This window comes from Euprymna scolopes, chromosome 3, assembly GCF_053919585.1.
Source record: "Euprymna scolopes isolate OS-2025 chromosome 3, ASM5391958v1, whole genome shotgun sequence".
Taxonomy (NCBI): domain Eukaryota; kingdom Metazoa; phylum Mollusca; class Cephalopoda; order Sepiida; family Sepiolidae; genus Euprymna; species Euprymna scolopes.
In genome coordinates, this window is record NC_136484.1 from 143,360,437 (window position 1) to 143,372,497 (window position 12,061).

General features: G+C 36.4%; 1 protein-coding gene across 3 annotated transcripts in view; it reads right to left on the reverse strand.

Annotated features, from left to right (window-relative positions):
• LOC145259675 (regulating synaptic membrane exocytosis protein 2-like) overlaps positions 1-12,061 on the reverse strand; it is a 602,608-nt gene that overhangs the window by 19,834 nt on the left and 570,713 nt on the right. The window lies entirely within an intron of this gene.

The following is a 12,061-nucleotide window of genomic DNA, read 5'->3' on the forward strand; positions in this document are numbered from 1 at the left end:
ATGATCCCAAATAATCTAATTAGGAATGATCCCAAATAATCTTTCAAGGAATAATCCCAAATAATCTTTCTCTGCATTATCGCAAACCATCTTTCTCTGCATGATCCCAAATACTCTTTCTAGTAATGGTCCCAAATAATCTTGCTCTGAGGGATCGCAAATAATCTTTCTCTGGATGATCCCAAATAATCTTTATAGGCATGATCCACAATAATCTTTCTCTGCATGATCCCAAATAATCTTTCTCAGCAGTATGCTTAATAATCTTTCTCTGCATAATCCCAAATAATCTTTCTATGCCTGATCCCAAATAATCTTTCTCCGCATGATCCCAAAAAATCTTTCTCTGCATGATCCCAAATAATCTTTCTAGGCGTGATCCTAAATAATCTTTCTCTGCATTATCCCAAATAATCTTTCTCTGCAGTATCCCAAATAATCTTTCTAGGATTGATCCCAAATAATCTTTCTAGGCATGATCCCCAATAATCTTTCTAGGCATGATCCAAATAATCCTTCTAGGCATTATCCAAAATAATCTTTATAGGCATTATCCCAAATAATCTTTCTCTGCATGATCCCAAATAATCTTTCTCTGCAGTATCCTGAATAATCTATCCAGGCATGAACCCAAATAATCTTTCTCTGCATGATCCCAAATAATCTTTCTCTGCATGATCCAAAATAATCTTTCTCTGCAGTATCCCAAATAATCTTTAAAGGCATGAACCCAAATAATCTTTCTCTGCATGATCGTAAATAATCTTTTTCTGCATGATCCCAAATAATCTTTCTCTGCATGCTCCCAAATACTCTTATAGGCAGGATCCCACATTATCTTTCTAGGCATGATCCCACATAATCTTTCTAGGCATGATCCCACATAATCTTTCTCTGCATGATCCCACATAATCTTTCTAGGCATGATCCCAAACAATCTTTATCTGCATGATCCCAAATAATCTTTCTAGGAGTGATCCCAAATAATCTTTCTCTGCATGACCCCACATAATCTTTCTCTGCATGATCCCACATAATCTTTCTAGGCATGATCCCACATAATCTTTCTAGGCATGATCCCAAATAATCTTTCTCTGCATGATCCCACATAATCTTTCTCTGCATGATCCCAAATAATCTTTCTCTGCATGATCACAAACAATCTTTCTCTGCATGATCCCACATTATCTTTCTAGGCATGATCCCAAATAATCTTTCTCTGCTTGATCCCAAATAATCTTTCTCTGCAGTATGCTAAATAATCTTTTTCTGCATGACCCCAAATAATCTTTCTCCGCATGATCCCAAATAATCTTTCTCTGCATGATCCCAAATAATCTTTCTAGGCGTGATCCTAAATAATCTTTCTAGGCATGATCCCAAATAATCTTTTTCCGCATGATCCCAAATAATCTTTCTCTGCATGATCCCAAATAATCTTTCTAGGCATGATCCCAAATAATCTTTCTAGGCGTGATCCTAAATAATCTTTCTCTGCATTATCCCAAATAATCTTTCTCTGCAGTATCCCAAATAATCTTTCTAGGATTGATCCCAAATAATCTTTCTAGGCATGATCCCCAATAATATTTCTAGGCATGATCCAAATAATCTTTCTAGGCCTTATCCCATATCATCTTTCTAGGCATTATCTCAAATAATCTTTCTCTGCATGATCCCAAATAATCTTTCTCTGCAGTGTCCTGAATAATCTTTCCAGGCATGAACCCAAATAATCTTTTTCTGCATGATCGTAAATAATCTTTCTCTGCATGATCCCAAATAATCTTTCTCTGCATGATCCCAAATAAATTTATAGGCATGAACCCAAATAATCTTTCTCTGCATGATCCCAAATAATCTTTTTCTGCATGATCCCAAATAATCTTTCTCTGCATGATCCCAAATACTCTTTATAGGCAGGATCCCACATAATCTTTCTAGGCATGATCCCAAATCATCTTTCTCTGAATGATCCCACATAATCTTTCTCTGCATGATCCCAAATAATCTTTCTCTGCATGATCCCAAATAATCTTTCTATGCATGATCCCACATAATATTTCTAGGCATGATCCCAAATAATATTTCTCTGCATTATCCCACATAATCTTTCTAGGCATGATCCCAATTACTCTTTCTAGGCATGATCCCAAATAATCTTTCTAGGCATGATCCCAAATAATCTTTCTCTGCATGATCCCACATAATCTAACTCTGCATGATCCCACATAATCTTTGTAGGCATGATCCCAAATAATCTTTCCCTGCATGATCCCAAATAATCTTTCTCTGCATGATCCCAAATAATCTTTCTCTGCATGATCCCACATAATCTTTCTCTGCAGGATCCCAAATAATCTTTCTAGGCATGATCCCAAATAATCTTTCTCTGCATGATCCCACATAATCTTTCTAGGCATGCTCCCAAATAATCTTTCTCTGCATGATCCCAAATAATCTTTCTCTGCATTATCCCACATAATCTTTCTAGGCATGATCCCAAATAATATTTCTCTGCATGATCCCACATAATCTTTCTCTGCATGATCCCAAATAATCTTTCTCTGCATGATCCCAAATAATCTTTCTCTGCATGATCCCAAATAATCTTTCTAGGTATGATCCCACATAATCTTTCTAGGCATGATCACACATAATCTTTCTCTGCATGATCCCACATAATCTTTCTAGGCATGATCCCAAATAATCTTTCTCTGCATGATCCCACATAACTTTTCTCTGCATGATCCCACATATTCTTTCTAGGCATGATCCCAAATAATCTTTCTCTGCATGATCCCAAATAATCTTTCTCTGCATGATCCCACATAATCTTTCTAGGCATGATCCCAAATAATCTTTCTCTGCATGATCACAAATAATCTTTCTCTGCATGATCCCACATAATCTTTCTCTGCAGGATCCCAAATAATCTTTCTCTGCATGATCCCAAATAATCTTTCTCTGCATGATCCCACATAATCTTTCTCTGCATGATCCCAAATAATCTTTCTAGGCGTGATCTCAAATAATCTTTCTCTGCATGATCCCAAATAATCTTTCTCTGCATGATCCCAAATTATCTTTCTCTGCATGATCCCACATAATCTTTCTCTGCATGATCCCACATAATCTTTCTAGGCATGATCCCAAATAATCTTTCTCTGCATGATCCCACATAATCTTTCTAGGCATGATCCCAAATAATCTTTCTCTGCATGATCCCAAATAATCTTTCTCTGCATGATCCCACATAATCTTTCTAGGCATGATCCCAAATAATCTTTCTCTGCATGATCCCACATAATCTTTCTCTGCATGATCCCACATAATCTTTCTCTGCATGATCCCAAATAATCTTTCTCTGCATGATCCCAAATAATCTTTCTAGGTATGATCCCACATAATCTTTCTCTGCATGATCCCAAATAATCTTTCTCTGCATGATCCCACATAATCTTTCTAGGCATGATCCAAAATAATCTTTCTCTGCATGATCCCACATAACTTTTCTCTGCATGATCCCACATATTCTTTCTAGGCATGATCCCAAATAATCTTTCTCTGCATGATCCCAAATAATCTTTCTCTGCATGATCCCACATAATCTTTCTAGGCATGATCCCAAATAATCTTTCTCTGCATGATCCCAAATAATCTTTCTCTGCATGATCCCACATAATCTTTCTCTGCAGGATCCCAAATAATCTTTCTCTGCATGATCCCAAATAATCTTTCTCTGCATGATCCCACATAATCTTTCTCTGCATGATCCCAAATAATCTTTCTAGGCGTGATCTCAAATAATCTTTCTCTGCATGATCCCAAATAATCTTTCTCTGCATCATCCCAAATTATCTTTCTCTGCATGATCCCACATAATCTTTCTCTGCATGATCCCACATAATCTTTCTAGGCATGATCCCAAATAATCTTTCTCTGCATGATCCCACATAATCTTTCTAGGCATGATCCCAAATAATCTTTCTCTGCATGATCCCAAATAATCTTTCTCTGCATGATCCCAAATAATCTTTCTCTGCATGATCCCACATAATCTTTCTCTGCATGATCCCAAATAATCTTTCTCTGCAGTATGCTAAATAATCTTTCTCTGCATGATCCCAAATAATCTTTCTCTGCATGATCCCAAATAATCTTTCTCCGCATTATCCAAAATAATCTTTCTCTGCATGATCCCAAATAATCTTTCTAGGCGTGATCCCAAATAATCTTTCTAGGCGTGATCCCACATAATCTTTCTCTGCATGATCCCAAATAATCTTTCTCTGCATGATCCCAAATAATCTTTCTAGGCGTGATCCTAAATAATCTTTCTCCGCATGATCCCAAATAAACTTTCTCTGCATGATCCCAAATAAACTTTCTAGGCATGATCCCAAATAATCTTTCTAGGATTGATCCCAAATAATCTTTCTATGCATGATCCCCAATAATCTTTCTAGGCATGATCCAAATAATCTTTCTATGCATTATCCCAAATAATCTTTCTAGGCATTATCCCAAATAATCTTTTTCTGCATGATCCCAAATAATCTTTCTCTGCAGTATCCTGAATAATCTTTCAGGCATGAACCCAAATAATCTTTCTCTGCATGATCCCAAATAATCTTTCTCTGCAGGATCCCAAATAATCTTTCTCTGCATGATCCCACATAATCTTTCTCTGCAGGATCCCAAATAATCTTTCTCTGCATGATGCCAAATAATCTTTCTCTGCATGATCCCACATAATCTTTCTAGGCATGCTCCCAAATAATCTTTCTCTGCATGATCCCAAATAATCTTTCTCTGCATTAGCCCACATAATCTTTCTAGGCATGATCCCAAATAATCTTTCTCTGCATGATCCCACATAATCTTTCTCTGCATGATCCCACATAATCTTTCTCTGCATGATCCCAAATAATCTTTCTCTGCATGATCCCACATAATCTTTCTCTGCATGATCCCACATAATCTTTCTCTGCATGATCCCAAATAATCTTTCCCTGCATGATCCCAAATAATCTTTCTAGGCATGATCCCACATAATCTTTCTAGGCATGATCCCACATAATCTTTCTCTGCATGATCCCACATAATCTTTCTAGGCATGATACCAAATAATCTTTCTAGGCGTGATCCCACATAATCTTTCTCTGCATGATCCCAAATAATCTTTCTCTGCATGATCCCAAATAATCTTTCTAGGCGTGATCCTAAATAATCTTTCTCCGCATGATCCCAAATAATCTTTCTCTGCATGATCCCAAATAATCTTTCTAGGCATGATCCCAAATAATCTTTCTAGGCATGATCCCAAATAATCTTTCTAGGCATTATCCCAAATAATCTTTTTCTGCATGATCCCAAATAATCTTTCTCTGCAGTATCCTGAATAATCTTTCAGGCATGAACCCAAATAATCTTTCTCTGCATGATCCCAAATAATCTTTCTCTGCATGATCCCACATAATCTTTCTCTGCATGATCCGAAATAATCTTTCTCTGCATGATCCCACATAATCTTTCTCTGCATGATCCGAAATAATCTTTCTCTGCATGATCCCACATAATCTTTCTCTGTATGATCACACATAATCTTTCTAGGCATGATCTCAAATACTCTTTCTAGGCATGATCACAAATAATCTTTCTATGCATGATCCCACATAATCTTTCTCTGCATGATCCGAAATAATCTTTCTCTGCATGATCCCACATAATCTTTCTCTGCATGATCCGAAATAATCTTTCTCTGCATGATCCCACATAATCTTTCTCTGTATGATCACACATAATCTTTCTAGGCATGATCTCAAATACTCTTTCTCTGCATGATCCCAAATAATCTTTCTATGCATGATCCCACATAAGCTTTCTCTGCATTATCCCACATAATCTTTCTAGGCATGATCCCAAATAATCTTTCTCTGCATGATCCCACATAATCTTTCTCTGCATGATCCCACATAATCTTTCTCTGCATGATCCCAAATAATCTTTCTAGGCATGATCCCAAATAATCTTTCTAGGCATGATCCCAAATTATCTTTCTCTGCATGATCACACATAATCTTTCTCTGCATCATCCCACATAATCTTTCTAGGCATGATCCCAAATAATCTTTCTCTGCATGATCCCACATAATCTTTCTCTGCATGATCCCACATAATCTTTCTAGGCATGATCCCAAATAATTTTTCTCTGCATGATCCCAAATAATCTTTCTCTGCATGATCCCACATAATTTTTCTCTGCATGATCCCAAATAATCTTTCTCTGTATGATCCCAAATAATCTCTCCAGGCGTGATCTCAAAAAATCTTTCTCTGCATGATCCCACATAATCTTTCTCTACATGATCCCAAATAATCTTACTCTGCATGATCCCAAATAATCTTTCTCTGCATGATCCCAAATAATCTTTCTAGGCATGATCCCAAATAATCTTTCTCTGCATGATCCCACATAATCTTTCTAGGCATGATCCCAAATAATCTTTCTCTGCATGATCCCAAATAATCTTTCTCTGCATAATCCCACATAATCTTTCTCTGCATGATCCCAAATAATCTTTCTCTGCAGTATGCTAAATAATCTTTCCCTGCATGATCCCAAATAATCTTTCTCTGCATGATCCCAAATAATCTTTCTCTGCATTATCCCAAATAATCTTTCTAGGCATGATCCCAAATAATCTTTCTCTGCATGATGCCAAATAATCTTTCTCTGCATGATCCCAAATACTCTTTCTAGGCATGATCCCAAATAATCTTTCTCTGCATGATCCCAAATAATCTTTCTCTGCATGATCCCACATGATCTTGCTCTGCATGATCCCACATAATCTTTCTAGGAATGATCCCAAATAATCTTTTTCTGCATGATCCCAAATAATCTTTCTCTGCATGATCCACAATAATATTTCTCTGCATGATCCCACATAATATTTCTCTGCATGATCCCAAATAATCTTTCTAGGCATGATCCCAAATAATCTTTCTCTGCATGACCCTACATAATCTTTCTCTGCATGATCCGAAATAATCTTTCTCTGCATGATCCCACATAATCTTTCTCTGTATGATCACACATAATCTTTCTAGGCATGATCCCAAATACTCTTTCTAGGCATGATCCCAAATAATCTTTCTCTGCATGATCCCACATAAGCTTTCTCTGCATTATCTCACATAATCTTTCTAGGCATGATCCCAAATAATCTTTCTCTGCATGATCCCACATATTCTTTCTCTGCATGATCCCACATAATCTTTCTCTGCATGATCCCAAATAATCTTTCTAGGAATGATCCCAAATAATCTTTCTCTGCATGATCCCAAATAATATTTCTCTGCATGATCACACATAATCTTTCTCTGCATGATCCCACATAATCTTTCTAGGCATGATCCCAAATAATCTTTCTCTGCATGATCCCACATAATCTTTCTCTGCATGATCCCACATAATTTTTCTAGGCATGATCCCAAATAATCTTTCTCTGCATGATCCCAAATAATCTTTCTCTGCATGATCCCACATAATCTTTCTAGGCATGATCCCAAATAATTTTTCTCTGCATAATCCCAAATAATCTTTCTCTGCATGATCCCACATAATTTTTCTCTGCATGATCCCAAATAATCTTTCTCTGTATGATCCCAAATAATCTCTCCAGGCGTGATCTCAAATAATCTTTCTCTGCATGATCCCAAATAATCTTTCTCTGCATGATCCCAAATAATCTTACTCTGCATGATCCCAAATAATCTTTCTCTGCATGATCCCAAATAATCTTTCTAGGCATGATCCCAAATAATCTTTCTCCGCATGATCCCACATAATCTTTCTAGGCATGATCCCAAATAATCTTTCTCTGCATGATCCCAAATAATCTTTCTCTGCATGATCCCACATAATCTTTCTCTGCATGATCCCAAATAATCTTTCTCTGCAGTATGCTAAATAATCTTTCCCTGCATGATCCCAAATAATCTTTCTCTGCATGATCCCAAATAATCTTTCTCTTCCTAATCCCACATGATCTTTCTCTGCATGATCCCACATAATCTTTCTAGGCATGATCCCAAATAATTTTTTTCTGCATGACCCCAAATAATCTTTCTCTGCATGATCCCAAATAATCTTTCTAGGCATGATCCCACATAATCTTTCTCTGCATAATCCCAAATAATCTTTCTAGGCATGATCCCAAATAATCTTTCTCTGCATGATCCCACATAATCTTTCTCTGCATGATCCCAAATAATCTTTCTCTGCATTATCCCACATAATCTTTCTCTGTATGATCCCACATAATCTTTGTAGGCATGATCCCAAATACTTTTATAAGGCATGATCCCAAATAATCTTTTTCTGCATGATCCCACATAATCTTTCTCTGCATTATCCCACATAATCTTTCTAGGCATGATCCCAAATAATATTTCTCTGCATGATCCCACATAATTTTTCTCTGCATGATCCCACATAATCTTTCTAGGCATGATCCCAAATAATCTTTCTCTGCATGATCACAAATAATCTTTCTAGGCATGATCCCAAATAATCTTTCTCTGCATGATCACACATAATCTTTCTCTGCATGATCCCACATAATCTTTCTAGGCATGATCCCAAATAATCTTTCTCTGCATGATCCCACATAATCTTTCTCTGCATGATCCCACATAATTTTTCCAGGCATGATCCCAAATAATCTTTCTCTGCATGATCCCAAATAATCTTTCTCTGCATGATCCCACATAATCTTTCTCTGCCTGATCCCAAATAATCTTTCTCTGCAGTATCCCAAATAATCTTTCTCTGCATGATCCCACATAATCCTTCTCTGCATGATCCCACATAATCTTTCTCTGTATGATCCCAAATAATCTTTCTAGGCGTGATCTCAATAATCTTTCTCTGCATGATCCCAAATAATCTTTCTCTGCATGATCACAAATAATCTTTCTCTGCATGATCCCACAATATCTTTCTCTGCATGATCCCAAATAATCTTTCCAGGCATGATCCCAAATAATCTTTCTCTGCATGATCCCAAATAATCTTTCTCTGCATGATCCCACATAATATTTCTCTGCATGATCCCAAATAATCTTTCTAGTCGTGATCGCAAATAATCTTTCTAGGCATGATCCCAAATATCGTCTTACATCCAAGAGGCGATATGCCTTGTTAAGGGTAACCGTGAGTAAAAAAATAAAAAAAGTAAAAATACTTTTACTTAAATAAAACATTGACACAAACGAAAAATATCAGCAGAAACAATGGACAACCAAGTAGTAAAATCGATTGATCAGATAGTTTTATTATTGCATGGGGCTGAATAATAAGATGCATTTGGTGAACCTTTGAGTAGTGAAAAGTCTCCCCCCCCCTTAGGTACGTCATCTCCCAGTTCTAGTCTGACTAATAGGGTTAGTGCCTGCCACCCAGCCATCTATTGATTAAATAGAAGAGGTTTATCAGAATAATCCGAAATTATGTGTCTAACTATATTTCTAACTAATAAAAACAAACCCCTGATAAATCATTTTTTCAAATATTATAAATTTACAAAAAAATATTACAATGATTAGGTTTAGTATTAAATAACTCCAAATGGGTTACTATGCTCGTTAAAAGAATAATTAAAAAATATTTCCAATATTGTGCATTTAGTCGTGTCCAATTACTAATACTACTACTATCACCATTACTACTATTATGACTATTAATACTACTACTATTGTTATTCTACTACTACTACTACTACTACTACTACTACTACTACTAATAATAATAATAATAATAATAATAATAATAATAATAACAATATCCCTTACCAGTACGGACCATAAATGCTATTTTTCCAGACCTATAATTTAAAGAGAGCTCAAGAAGATCTGCATTGTCATATACAATTATGCTATTATCTGAAAACAAATAATAAAAAAACATAAGCGCAAAAGATGTATAAATTGAACCAGGAAAATTTTTTATCTCCAGAAACATAATGTGTGCTAGATGTCTAGTTTTTTGGGGGAGGGGGGGAGACAAAGAAACAACACCAAACACAAGACCACATATATCAAGGTCATTATTTTATTTGAGCTCTCCAGAAAATAAACCCTAGTGGGCCGTTGTTTTTTAAAATACCACAGAGAGAGGAGCGAACGCAGAGACCTAAACAGAAGTCGTGGACAGATTCGTCATAACTACGACAAAATCCAGACAACAACCCAATCAAACTGAAAAACAGAAATCACTTTATTCATATTCATCTATGACGTTACCTTCTTCTCATACAGTTGAAAGATAGACCACTTGCGCCACTTTTTTTTATATTATCACAAAAGTTATCAAATCAGAGTATTTAGCATGTCTCGGTAACCTTTATAATCGAACAATTAGGCCGATTGCTTATAATAATAAACAGAAATTATCAGAACTCCTTCTCATTAACCCCGCAATTGGTACCAACTCCTTTTAACTTAAACCGTAATTCACAACACCAACTCTCAACGTTTATGCTCTCTCTCTCTTTCTCTATCTCTCTCGGTTGTCAAAAGATCAACCCTCTGTCCGCTTCGTTTCTTTATTGCCGCTATTTTCCCATGCCTGAATTAATGCCATACGTACGCAAAGAGTCCAATCTACAAACTTAAGCGTTTCGTTTATTTGTTCTTCTCCAATTCTCTCAACTGATAGGCTAAGCAGAGGTGCCGCCGCGTGTGTGAGTATATTATATGACACCCACTGATATCACTATCATACGAATAACAGGAAGATGGTCATCACCTTCGACGGGCATTTCTGTGTAAGAATAGACGGAATAACTTCCGCGTTTCTATCCTCTTCACCACCATCGCCACCATGATCGTCATCGCCACCTTCATCATCTGTTTTGGTTCTGTAGGCAATGTTTTGGAGCTTATTCTAAAAGGTAGTAAAGGATCAAGGACATCCTCGAATGGTATGTTATCTTCCTCATTGTCCCTCGATGTGGAAAATGCGCAAAGAGGGGAGAGGCATCTTTCACATGAAGTATGACACCATCAACCAACATGATCTGAGGATATTATGTTTTTCTATTGTTTCGCTTGCAAATTTGGTAGAGCATCGAGAATTATGTGGTTTTACCCAGACATGGTCTCCCATTTTATACGAGGTGTTAGCAACTAACCGTTGAAAGTGTGACACTCATCCTTTTTCTCTGAAATTCATATCAGTAAATCATATTGGCTGTACGGTTACCTTCAGTAAAATAAACGCATCGGTAACGCATTCTTACCCGCCCTCATTCCCCGGTACATTTTTGAAATTATTGGCATCGAAATGTAGAGACATTATCACTTAAGATATGACGTGGGAGAACACGTTGAAAACATATTGATTTACGTATATGTAAGCTGAATTAGCTCTCATTGTGAAGTCATTTTGTATCAAAGAAGTTTTAATGATAGCTATCATGATCAAGATCGCTAAGTTTAGGCCAAAATCCAAGCGTGTCAAACCCTGTAAACATTACTGTCTGAAATGGTCACAGCGACTAATGGACCCATATCTGCCCGTAGGCCCTCTTTAAATTCAGCAATGCTAATCCCCTTCTGATGTCATTTGCCTAGTTTAGCGGCACACACATAACACATCAGCATTCGCAATGAAGCATCACCATGTTGATTTTAATTCTCGGTAATCTGTTACAGGTTGTATTTTGCCTCTATCAAGTTGCTAAATAACCATAACCGGGATAATTCTTTTAGAGTGGGTCAGATATTCCTGAAGGTATGATATTATTATATATTATGGTATACTGAAGGGGAAACCCCCGATATTTAGAGAAACGGAGTAATTAGGGTTGAATATAATTATTATTAAATGAGAATGCTGGAATCGAGCGTAGTTATCAAAAATTAAAATGAATGTATATATTTTTTTATTCATATACGATTCCAGGAATGCAATGGAATTATCTATTGTAGTTAAAAATACTTATACAGCAAAGTAAGGTCAGAGCAGGAATAATGGAACTATGAAACTAAG